The sequence below is a fragment of the Pituophis catenifer genome, unplaced genomic scaffold (genome assembly GCF_029215685.1).
Source record: "Pituophis catenifer annectens isolate HBS135680 unplaced genomic scaffold, rPitCat1.0.hap2 SCAF_4, whole genome shotgun sequence".
NCBI lineage: Eukaryota > Metazoa > Chordata > Lepidosauria > Squamata > Colubridae > Pituophis > Pituophis catenifer.
Genome location: NW_027256884.1, coordinates 100,171,240 through 100,183,482, shown reverse-complemented (window position 1 = coordinate 100,183,482; position 12,243 = coordinate 100,171,240). Strand labels below are relative to the sequence as shown.

General features: G+C 41.2%; 1 protein-coding gene across 2 annotated transcripts in view; it reads left to right on the top strand.

Moving 5' to 3' along the window:
- Positions 1 to 12,243, top strand: part of NME7 (NME/NM23 family member 7) — a 72,354-nt gene that overhangs the window by 4,083 nt on the left and 56,028 nt on the right. The window contains exon 1 of one of the 2 annotated variants that reach the window (XM_070942756.1): positions 8,136 to 8,176. The exons of the other annotated variant lie outside the window; for it this stretch is intronic. The gene's annotated coding sequence lies outside the window, so the exon portion shown is untranslated. Of the gene's footprint in view, positions 1 to 8,135; positions 8,177 to 12,243 lie in introns of those variants that run through there. 2 annotated transcript variants of the gene reach the window in all.

The window sequence follows — 12,243 nt, the reverse complement described above, 5'->3', positions numbered from 1 at the left end:
GAAGGATGGAAGGCTGAGTCAACCTTGAGCCTGGTGAGATTTGAACTTGCAGTAATTGCAGGCAGCTGGTGCTACTTAATAGCACTTTAGTCTGCTGAGCCACCAAGGCTCTTTTTAAGAGTTAGTCCCATGACAGTTGCTTTCAGTTAAGAAAACTGGTATCCAAGGGTTGCATTCTTTAAATTGATTTAAAGGAACATGCTTAGGTTACAGCATCTTAAAAACTGGGTATGTCACAGATGTCAAACTCGATCGCACGTATTGTGACATATCACAACACTTTTTGCCTTTGTGGAGCCGGGGTGGGCATGGCCTGGGCATAACATTTCCAGCCCGCGGGCCACCTGTTTGTCAGGCCTGCTTGTAGTTCTTCAACTTTCAGTACATGCAGGTCTTCTTTGTTTCTTCTGATTCTTTTTTTAACCTCCTCTTGATGCAAAGGAGAAGTTGCTACCTATTTATCTGATCCAAATGTATACAGATATTCTGACAATATTTTGCAAACTTCCATTCCTCATTTCAGCAAATTGCAGTATATTTCTGCTCTCCCTTGGTGCATCTGTACATTTTTACCTCTTGTATACATAGGGTAGCACAGGGTTGCTGCATCATGGCACAGGTTTTAGAGTAGGGGTGTCAGTAATATTTCATGCTGCTACTTGGCTGCCTTGCCATTAGGATGTATTGAGGGCTTTCCCTCCCTCCCTCCCTCCCTCCTTCCTGTTGGAAGGAATAAAAGCTAAGGAAACCATGTAGCATGGAATTCTTTGCAATCCTTTAAAAGTAGCTCTGCTTTGGACAACATAATGGGGAAGTAAAGGTGCTTACAATGAAGAAGTTGATAATGGTGTGAATTCTGACCATCTGCAAAAATAAAAATTACTTATTTTACTGGCTTTTCAATGTTGGAAAATGTGATTCAGTTTGCAAACAATTACCTTGGTAATGAAACTGATGAACAGAGTCCTGCATCACTTTATATCGTTTCTTCCCAACATTCCATTGAGTTTATTTTTAAAAAACAACAGGATTATTTATTTACTCAATTTAGGCACCACCCAACTGTGTCTAGGTAGCAATAAAACCAAACAGGTAGAAAGTATAGGAAATGAATTAAAAAGAAAAGGAAATAAAGAACAAGGTGTCAGGATCAGCTTAACAAAACCCACACTGATAAACATATTCAACAGGGAGTCCTGCAAACTTACCACATGGCCTGGGAGAACAGCCATTTCTTTAAGGATTTCTGGAATGCACCAGAATGGAAGCCAAATGGATCTCTGGTGGTACCACTTTCTAGAAGGCTGGCATGCTTCCTGAGTCTGATACTTGACACTGTTCAATTGAAAGGACCAGGCTGAACCAACCCTATTGGCTTTTACCTGCTGGGAAGACACTACAGAAGATAGACCAGTGGTCCCCAACCCCCGGTCTGCGGACCGGTGCCGGGCTGTGGAGTACCTGGCACTGGGCCGTGCAGCGGCCAGGGGACATGAACGCTGCAGCGCAAAGGCTCCTGGGCCGTGCACAAAAGCTCCTGGGCCGTGCGCAAAGGCTCCAGGGAAGAGAGCCCCGCGCAGGTACGCACGTGTGGCCCAAAGCCCCCACCCCTGCGCGCGCTCAGCGGGCCACGGTAAAATTATCAAAGGCTGATTGGTCCACGGCGATAAAAAGGTTGGGGACCACTGAGATAGACGGTCCCTCAGATAATATGGGCCTATGCCATGTATGTAGGCTTTATAGTTCATAATCAGTTCCTTGAATTGTACTCAGCAGCATTCTGTTAACCGGCATAATTTATCAGGGATGCCTATTATTGCCCATACTGCTGCATTTTGAACCATTTGAAGTTTTCAGGTGGTCTTCAAAGTCAACTCTAGATAGAGCATGTTGCAACAGTTAAACTATGAGATGAATGATTGAAAGGCCTCCCAGATTAGGAAAGGGCACAACTAGTGCAACCAATAGGGTTGCTAGGCCTTCCTTTACATAGCTGCCACTGCTCATTGAACAGGAATTACGAGTCTAGGACAGGGGTCTGCAACCTTAAATACTCAAAGAGCCATTTGGACCTGTTTCCCACAGAAAAGAAAACATGGTGAACCACAAAACATGGGTGGGTGTGGCCAACTTGATGTCATTCATTTCCACCAGTCACATGATCCCCTAGCCATGCCTACCCAGCCGGTCATTAGGGCAGAGAACCAGTTGTTAAAAAGCACCAGGAACCACAAAACCCTTTTGACATCTCTCTCCCTCCCTCCCTCCCTCCCTCTGTATCTCTCTGTCTCTGCCCCAGCTGCTTCTCCATCCCCCGCCGTCACCCTTACCTTCTCAGGCTAGGCGAGGAGTGACTGGGAGGGGAGGGCGAGGGGTGGAGCCAGCCAGTGGTGGGATCACTTGACAGGGAGCCATAGCAGAGGGCCCAAAGAGCCGCATGCGGCTGACACCCAGTCTAGGAGGATTAGTTTAAAATTAGGTAAAAAAGCTTGCAGTTGTCTTTTTCTGGCAGTGTCTGAGAATAGGGCTGGGGAGAATAAATTATATAACAGAAGTATATAATTTATTTATTTATATTCTGCCTTTTTGTTTTTTTAAAAGAATAACTCAAGGCAATGAACATATTCAGCACATCTTCCTCCTATTTTCCCCATAACAACAACCCTGTGTGGTAAGTTGGCTGAGAGAGAATGACTGGCCCAGGGTCACCCAGCTGACTTTCATGGCTGAGGCAGGACTAGAGCTCACGGTCTCCTGGTTTTTAGGCTGGTGCCTTAACCACTACTAGACCAAGCTGGCTCTAATAGTGCTAAAATGTCATTTATACAATAGGCAAATGATGCTTTGCTTTTATCTGCCCCAAGTCAGTAGTCACAGATGATGAAATTGGAGTCCAACAACATTTGGGGACAAGGGGGTTGCACTGATTCTGCCTGAATGTGGGTAGGCCTCACTGAATTATTGATTCTACACTGGTCTGTATATAAAATCTAGGAACAGGAGCTCCCCCTTTTTTGTGTACATGCAATGACTCAACGCCAACTCTAATCTGTTTCTGAGTTCCACAGAGACTTTCCAGGGCTCCCTACACTGAGATATTTGACTGCTGCTACTGTAAAAATAAAGCTTCCAACCTTGTCTATAGCAGGTTGCATTGCCCTGGAGGCCCATATGGAACAGCTATTTGGTTATCTAGGCTTTGACTGCCAACTCTTTGCAAGATTAATGGAATGGTAGTGCAGTGGGAATGGGAAGGGCTATCCCTTGAGGCAGGAGAAATTGGACTCCTAGGAATTCTCAGTTAGGATCTGTGGGAGTGGGTATGTAGGTCTTTTGGATGGGAAGTGCTGTTCATTAGAGGAATGTCACTAGGTGGCAAGGTTGCTCCTCCTTCCACTGCTTTGCCAAGGGACAAAGTCTGCATAGGGACTTGTTCGTTGCCAGTTTAATCAAACTCTCCTTGTGCCACTTAAGCATGCCTCCCTCTCTGTTCTTTATGTGGCAGGCTCCTGAGCTAGCCTTCTACAGATCACTACCAGACAGTGTTCATTTTCTGCCTGGATGAGCAAAGATAATGGCAGCCCTGTCAGAGTGCAGTGTGCCAATTCATCAGTTTTATTCACACAGATTCATTATATTTGTGGGTCACAGCCCTTCAGCATTTGAAATCACCTGTTATAAAGTATTGCTAGCTGACTACTTAAAGCTGGTCTCTTATTTCATTTTGGGTTTTGTGACCTTTGTTTAAACTCAAATAATTATATGAAAGTGGTAATGAACATTCTTCCAATTTTTTTTGGAGAGATATTTTTAAGTACAGTTTTTAAATTATAAACTTCTTTACATCTCTAATTAAATTTTCATGATGTAAACAGCCTTGGCAGTGGTCCATAATTCCCCAAATACAGAGTTATGTTTAACCAATTTTTTTTTAATAAAAAGAAGAGTATGAGTAATCAATAAAAGGGTATCATCAATGAAAAAAGCAATTGATAATGTTGGTATTCTCTGCAGTTAAAAATAGATTGGATTCTCCTTCAGCATTTTCAGAGCAAGTTTGTGGAAAAACTTACAGTAGAAACATTCAACTAAATAATATTTATTAAAAAAAAATATTTTTCCTTTATCACTCAATACTTTAAATAAGCCGGTAGGTCTGAAAATATATGGACACATCTAAAAATTATGGGCTCAAATTTTAGGCTGAAATGCTTTTCATGGCCTACCAATTAGCCCACTGAATGTAGTGGGATTTGTTTCCAAGTAAAGAGGTAAGCAGACTATAAATACAGTAATGACATTCGCTAATTGCATTAGGATTAAATATAAAATCAGTTCTTTTTGGAACACTAGGTGGAGCTATTTACTTGCCAAAGATATCTCTCTACTGGTTTCTGCACTCTTTAAAGTGCATAAATTGCCAGCATTTAATTAGGGTTTATTTTGACAAGAATATTAACTTGAATCATTTGTAAATAGCTCTTACTCTAGAGATTTTGAAACTGTTGTAAAAAAATAATTATGTTGAAATATAGAGCAGCCGACCTGCTATGAAAATGTAATTCCAGTGATTTAACAGATTTTTCACTAAGTGTGCTATACTATTATTGTTATAATGTAGCATCATGTATAATAATACAATTATTATTATTGAACTTCCAACTGTATTTAATCAGTATTTTAAGCCAAGTTGGATGCACTACCCTCTATAATCCTTGGGCCATACTATATGAAGACTTTATTTTACTGTATTGTGTTTATGCTTATTTTTTGTATTAATCTTTCGGAATCTGACCATCAGCCATTCTCACAACATGCCCCAGCCTGTATGAAGAATTAGTGCAGGGAAGGCGCCTCAGAGGGAGATCACAGCTGCGATATAAGGATATCTGCAAGAGGGACCTAAAGGTCCTGGGAATGGACATTAACAACTGGGAAATCTTGACCTCCGATCGTTCAGCTTGGAGGCTAAAGACGCAGCATGGCCTTCTCCAATTTGAAGAGACACTTATTTGGCAGACTGAGGCAAAGAGACAGTCCTGGAACCAGCGAAATCTGGGGGCTGGGCAGGGGACAGAATGTATCTGCCCTCAGTGTGGAAGGGATTGCCACTCTCGAATTGGCCTTTTTAGTCACACTAGATGCTGTTTTAGGACCTCTTTCCAGAGCACAATACCATAGTCTCTTGAGACTGAAGAATGCCAATGATGATGATGTTAATCACCTATTAACACCTAGGTTAATAAGCATAGGTTTATGTATTTTTACTACAGTGTTCTCTGTCCAAAAGGCCATATTCATTTTTTACTTGCTTTGATAACATGTATTTTGCCTACCCAGGTAGTCCTCGATTTATGGCTGCAATTGAGCCCAAAATTTATGTTTGCTCAGTGAGCCAGTTGCTAAGTAAATTTTGCCCCATTTACAAGCTTTCTTGCCACAGTTGTTAAGTGAACCACTGCAGTTGTTAAGATAGTCACATGGTTTTTAAGTGCATCTGGCTTCCTCATTGCATCTACAAGCATTCGCATTGCTTGTAGAAGGTCGCAAAAGGTGATAACTTGAGCCCAAGACTCCGCAGCCCTCATAAATATATGAGTCAGTTGCCAAGCATCTGAATTTTGATCACATGACCCTGGGGATGCTGCAATGGTTATAACTCTGAAAAATGGTCATAAATCGCTTTTTTCAGTGCTGTTGTAATTTCGAATGGTCACTAAATGAACTGTTGTAAGTCGAGGTCTACCTGTAAATGTTTATAAGTTCAGTCTCAGACATCTACAGTTAAAAGAATTAGGTAAGCTAAGGATGAGTAAGACTGCTGTGACTGACAAATTTGCAAACCATCGTAGGCTACAATTGAAAAACAGAACGTATGGTGCCTGGGGACATCAATATATTCAACATCATTCTCTTGGTGTCTGCTAGGCTTCCTGTAGAACCCGATTTTAATTTTATATATTTTTTGTGCTTTTTTTTATAGTTCATACTTTCTTCTAAGAATTCTTCTTTGCCTTATATAGGCTTTTACAGCAATTCTTAGGAGAAAGAAATGGGAGGGCTGCAGCCCAGGGCTTTGTTTGGAAATAAACTCCTCTTCCAGAAAAAAGGGGAAAGATAAACTGTGATGGAAGAGACATGGCAAAAAGACAAGGTAGGAACTAGAGGAGATGGCAGAAAATAATCTCATCAGTTTGCTTTTTAGAAAGTATTTTTTTGAAAGTCCATGTCTGCAATGTAGCCATTTTGTTAAATCATTTTCAATTGAGACCATTATATACTCATAAAATTTCAGTTTTGTCCTTTGACACTAAAAGATTGCCAATACCTGCAATCAGTGGTGGGATTCAGCCAGTTCGCACCTATTTGGGAGAACCGGTTGTTAACTTTCTAAGCAGTTCGGAGAACCTGTTGTTGGAAGAAATTTTATTTTGTTTTTTCCACTTTACAGGGCTAATCCTGTAAGGAAGGCAGGAAGGAAACATTCTGGTGGTGTTTCTAGCCTAATCTTTATTGCCCTGCTTATAGAAACTGCCTCTCTGGTTAACTCTTATTACATTGTAACAGTAAGGTGTTACAAACACTCACCCATCGACGTGAGTGACATTGAGTTGGCCAGACCCACACGATCACATGACCACTGAGCCACGCCTACCCAGCTGGTCATTAGGGCAGAGAACCGGTTGTTAAATTATTTGAATCCCACCACTGCCTGCAATTCAAGATTGTTTGCTATGGTTTCACTGTGTCTCTGCCACTGGATTTTAAACAGAACAAATTGGAGAACTGGATCTTCTGTGTACACTAATATTCTGTTTAGGCAGCCACCTTACACATGCAGTTCTAAAGATGTGTTCTAAACATGTGCTTCATAGGTAGCATTATACATAGCACATTATATATCAATGTGCTATTGAAAAGAAATAGACATTCCTTCATCCTTTGGCCATCTGAATTGGATTGTGATTCAGCTTAAGCTTTAGTAGAAAGGTAATAACGCTATACAATGGGATTATTTGCATCACTAATTTGATTAGTCAATCTGAATTAAAAAGATTTACAATGCTAATCTTTACAAGTCTATTCAATGTAAACCCCATTTAGTTCATTGGAATTTACTCCTGTCAAGGAATATACAACTAGAAGCCTAACTACACTATTGTAAGCGCACGTTGTACTTGGTTCCAGAACTAGCTTATGAATTCCAGTTGAAATCATCTTTGTTCTTGCCTGCCCTCCCCATTTTTCCTTTTCTTTTTTGTTACATAATTCTTTACTAAAGATATTAGATAAGTTAGAAAAACCAACACACCCCTGTTCCAATATTAACCTGATTATGTGTCTTTATGATAATAGTTTTACGGGCATGCCATCAAACATTGTGGTAAGTGAAATCTGGCGTTCAGCTGAATTGCCCAAGAGTTAATATTTTACGCAATCCAAGGTAAAAAGAAGCATTTAATTTTAATGACAGACTGATCAGGAGCCTGTTTGGTTAAACTGTAGTACACAATGAATGCTGGCTCAGAATGTTCCCAGTAGTGAATGAGAAGGGGATTGGCTGAACTCTTTTTCCTTCTTTGTAGCAAGGCAATAAATTTTTAATAGGCCATGATATTCTCAGAATGTTCAAGGTAAGTGCAAAATGTGTGCTCTTTGGAACCGCCTTTCAAATTCTTCGGCACTGACACACGCTGGTATCAGCTGGCTGAAGGTCACTTTTCACCCTTATTGCAGTTCCAGGAGAACCCAACTGTAGTACTTTTCTTACGTTTAGAAAAGTATTAGATGTAGAAAATGATTGTGGCGTAGTTGGCTGAGTGTCAATTGGGAACTCGGACACTGAGTTCAAGGCTCATTTGTGCATTTTATATATGCTACATTGACTTCATTCAGATCTTAACTTGCAGGCCTTTTTTGTTCATAACGGCTTTTAATTAATTACACTGGGCTTGATTTTTATCCATCATTAGTTATTTTTTTCCTCATTTTTGTACTGTTTCTGTTTTTCTCCAGCTTGATTTTTCTTTAACCATTCCTGAAAATATGGAAACTATACAATACTTGGAACGGAAGGGGATGGAATATAAATAGTAAAATCAATGCTGTAGTCCTCAACTTACGATGGATGATAAGTGGGACCAGAATTTCCATTGCTAAGCAAGGTTGTTGATAAGTGAGTCTCATGCCTGATTTTATAATCTTTTTTTTGCCATAGTTGTTGGTTTATTTATTTATTTAAATTAATTTGCTGCCCAATTTTATTTATTTATTTATTTATTTATTTATTTATTTATTTATTTATTTATTTATTTATTTATTTATTTATTTATTAAATTTTTATACCGCCCCCTCTCCCGAAGGACTCGGGGCGGTGAACAGCCAAGATTAAAAAACATATAATATAAACATTAAAATACATTTAAAAAAAAAATTAAATCCAAAATGGCTCCCCAATTTAAAACGCCTTACCCTATAATTAAACAAATTTAAAATTTCCACTTTTAAAAGGGGGAAGGTTTAGGCCAGGCCGGCTTGATGAAATAGAAGAGTCTTAAGTGCGCGGCGGAAGGTGCGCAGATCCGGGATCCTCCGTATCTCCGGGGGGGGGGGCTCGTTCCAGATCGTAGGTGCCCCCACAGAGAAGGCTCTCTCCCTAGGGGCCGACAGCTGACATTGTTTGGCCGACGGCACCTGGAGGAGCCCCTCTCTATGGGAGCGTACTGGCCGGTGGGAGGCTATTGGTGGTAGCAGGCGGTCCCGTAAATAACCAGGTCCTAAGCCATGGAGCGCTTTAAAGGTGATAACCAGAAACTTGAAGCGCACCCGGAAGACCACCAGGAGCCAGTGCAGCTCGCGCAGGAGAGGTGTTACATGGGAACTCCACGTCGCTCCCATAACCACCCGCGCGGCCGCACTCTGCGCCAGTTGGAGCCCCCGAGTGCACCTCAAGGGGAGCCCCATGTAGAGAGCATTGCAATAGTCCAGCCGAGAGGTAACGAGGGCATGAGTGACTGTGTGTAGGGAGTCCCGATCTAGAAAGAGACGCAACTGGCGGATCAGGCGAACCTGATGAAAAATCCTCCTGGTCATGGCCGTCAAATGCTCTTCTAAAGACGGCCGTGAATCCAGGAGGACGCCCAAATTGCGAGCCCTATTCGTGGGGGCCAATGATTCGCCCCCAATAGTCAGCGATGGCACCAGCTGACTATATCGGGACGTCGGAAACCACAGCCACTCGGTCTTGGATGGGTTGAGCCTGAGCCTGTTCCTCCCCATCCAGATCCGTACGGCCTCCAGGCACTGGGACATCACTTCAAGGGCATCGTTGGGGTGGTCCGGGGTGGAGATGTACAGCTGGGTGTTGTCAGCGTACTGATGGTACTTCACCCCAAAACCACAGATGATCTCACCCAACGGCTTTACATAAATGTTGAACAAAAGGGGCGAGAGGACCGATCCCTGCGGCACCCCACATATAAGGGGCCTCGGGGTCGACCTCTGCCCCCCTGTCAACACAGACTGCGACCGATCAGAGAGAAAGGAGGAGAACCACCTTAGTACGGTGCCTCCCACCCCCAACTCTTCCAACCGGTGCAGCATGATACCATGGTCGATGGTATCAATTCATTTTGAAGCGAATCTGGGTGGCTCACAACCTAAAAAACATTAAAATCAACAGAGATAAATATTCCTAACACAATAAAATGAAAGTAATTATCAAATAAAATCATAGTTTTAAGATGGGGAAGGAGGGAACTGGATGGGTGGGAGATGGATTGGTTCTTAATTAATTAACCATCTCCAGTGTGATACTTTCCTGTTGGGGGCCCAAGCCATCTGGCAGAGTTAGATCTTAAGGCTATTGGGGAAGATCAGAAGGGTGGGAGGTGATCTTATCTCAGGGGGTAAGGTACAGGTACTCCTTGACTTAAATAGTTCAGTTAGTGACTGTTCAAAGTTACATCGGCACTGAAAAAAGTGACTTATGACCATTTTTCACAATTATGATTGTTGCATCCCCATGGTCATGTGAACAAAATTAAAATGCTTGGCAACCGGTTCATATTTATGACGGTTGCATTGTTCCAGGGTCATGGGATCAATTTTTGCTCTTTCTGACAAGCAAAGACAATAGGGAAGCCAGATTCATTTAATGTTGGGCTTCCTTGTGGTTGTAAGTCAAGGGCTAGCCGTATTCCAAAAGGCAGCCACAGCAGAGAGAGCGCTTCTTCTGGGTCCCGCAGCTGAAATTCCTTGACTGGCAGGATCTGCAATATGCCTCTCTGATATCACAGGTGGGGTAGATCAGTATCATCCGGTTGAGATGGTTCCTCAACTAACCTGGATCCTTGCCTTGCAGGGTTTAAAGCAGGGGTAAAATCCAGCAGGTTCTAATAGGTTCTGAAGAACCAGTAGTGGAAAATTTGAGTAGTTCAGAGAACTGGCAAATAACACTTCTGGCTGGCCCCAGAGTGGGGTGGAAATGGAGATTTTGCAGTATCCTTCCCCTGCCACGCCCACCAAGCCACGCCCACAGAACCGGTAGGGAAAATTTTTGGATTTCACCCCTGGTTTAAAGGTAATAACCAACACCTTGAATTGCGGCTGGAAGCAAACCAGCAACATGTGCAGCTGGCGGAGCAGTGTAACATGGGCCACTCTGGCAGTCCTAAGAACTGCCTGCACTGCCACACTCTATACCAGCTGTAGCTTCTGAATGCTCTTCAAGGGTAATCCCACGTAGAGTGCATTGCAGTAGTCCAAACGTGAGTTGACTAGGGCTTGAATGACTGAGCACAGGGTTAAGTGAATAACTAATTTGTTAAATGAATCATGTGGTCATTAAGCAAATCCGGATTCTCCCATTGACTTTGTTTGCCAGAAGCTGTCTGGAAAGATTGCAAATGGTGATCATGTGACAATGGGACACTGCAACCATAGGAAATACATACTAATTGCCAAGTGCCCAAATTTTGATGAAGTGACTGTGGAGATGCTGCAACGGTCATAAGTGCAAGGACTGGTTGTAATTCAATTTTTTCAGTTCCTTTGTAAATTTGACTGGTCACTAAGTGAATAGTTTAAGTCAGTGTTTCTCAACCTTGGCCGCTGGACGATGTGCGGACTTCAACTCTCAGAATTCAATGGAAGTTGAAGTCCACACATTGTCCAGCGGCCAAGGTTGAGAAACACTGGTTTAAATAAAGAACTACTTGTAATTAATTAAATGAGTGTAGCACAGAGCCTTTAACATAACAGCTTCCCGTTTGTTTTTAATTGGAGTTCAAGGATATGTATTCAGTTTATCAGGCTTTGTGGCATAGTTGCCTTGATATGGGAATTTTAAAAAAATATTCTGATAGTAAATTGCTTTGAATGCAATTTTATTGTGAAAAAATGGAGGTAAATGAAGTAATGTATTGTTAAGTACATTAGGCCCTTACAAATGAATGATTTGATTTCAAGGAAGTTCATGCTTTCAAATCGAATCAAGTTTTTTCAGATTGCTTCAGACGGAAATATAGTTGATAGACTTCCTGGCTTTGCAAAGTCTTCAACATTTTTCTTTGATATAGTGCGCTTGCTATTCAACTATGAAGTCTATATTACAAATTATTTTTCATAGAATTTTCTTTTACACAATTGTGATAACATACCAGGTTTTTTTTAATTGTTCCCCAATTTAAAAATCTCTCTCTCTCCCTCCCCTCCCTCCCTCCCCCCTCCTGCCTTTGAATCACAAATTCAAATTAAATGATTGAAAATATTTTTTCTTATTGGAATGTGGTTGATTGATTTATCCTGTATTACATCCTTTTAATCGTGAATTGAAATATACCGAAAGAATAAGAATTAAAATATTATTGTCATTCTAAATGTAAGAAATATTCAACCAGAAGGAAAGCTTTTCTCTGGCAATGGTAATACATTGCAAGAAACTCTGCTTAGCTCCACAAGTCTCTCCCCCCACCTCCAATTCTGCCTATTAAGAACTTTAGATCTCCTAAAGATATTTATATATTCCAAGAAAGTTACTCTTTAATAATTAGAATTAAGATTAAGCACTGTCAATGTAAATATTGTTTACATAGTGTTTGTGTTCTATAAATGTTTTTTTTTAATTAGTATATTAAATATTGTATTCTAGGACTTTATAACTAACTCATTGTGTACAACTTAATCTAAATAATATTATTTTGATAATCACCACACATTTAATATTTAAAGATACAATTTAGG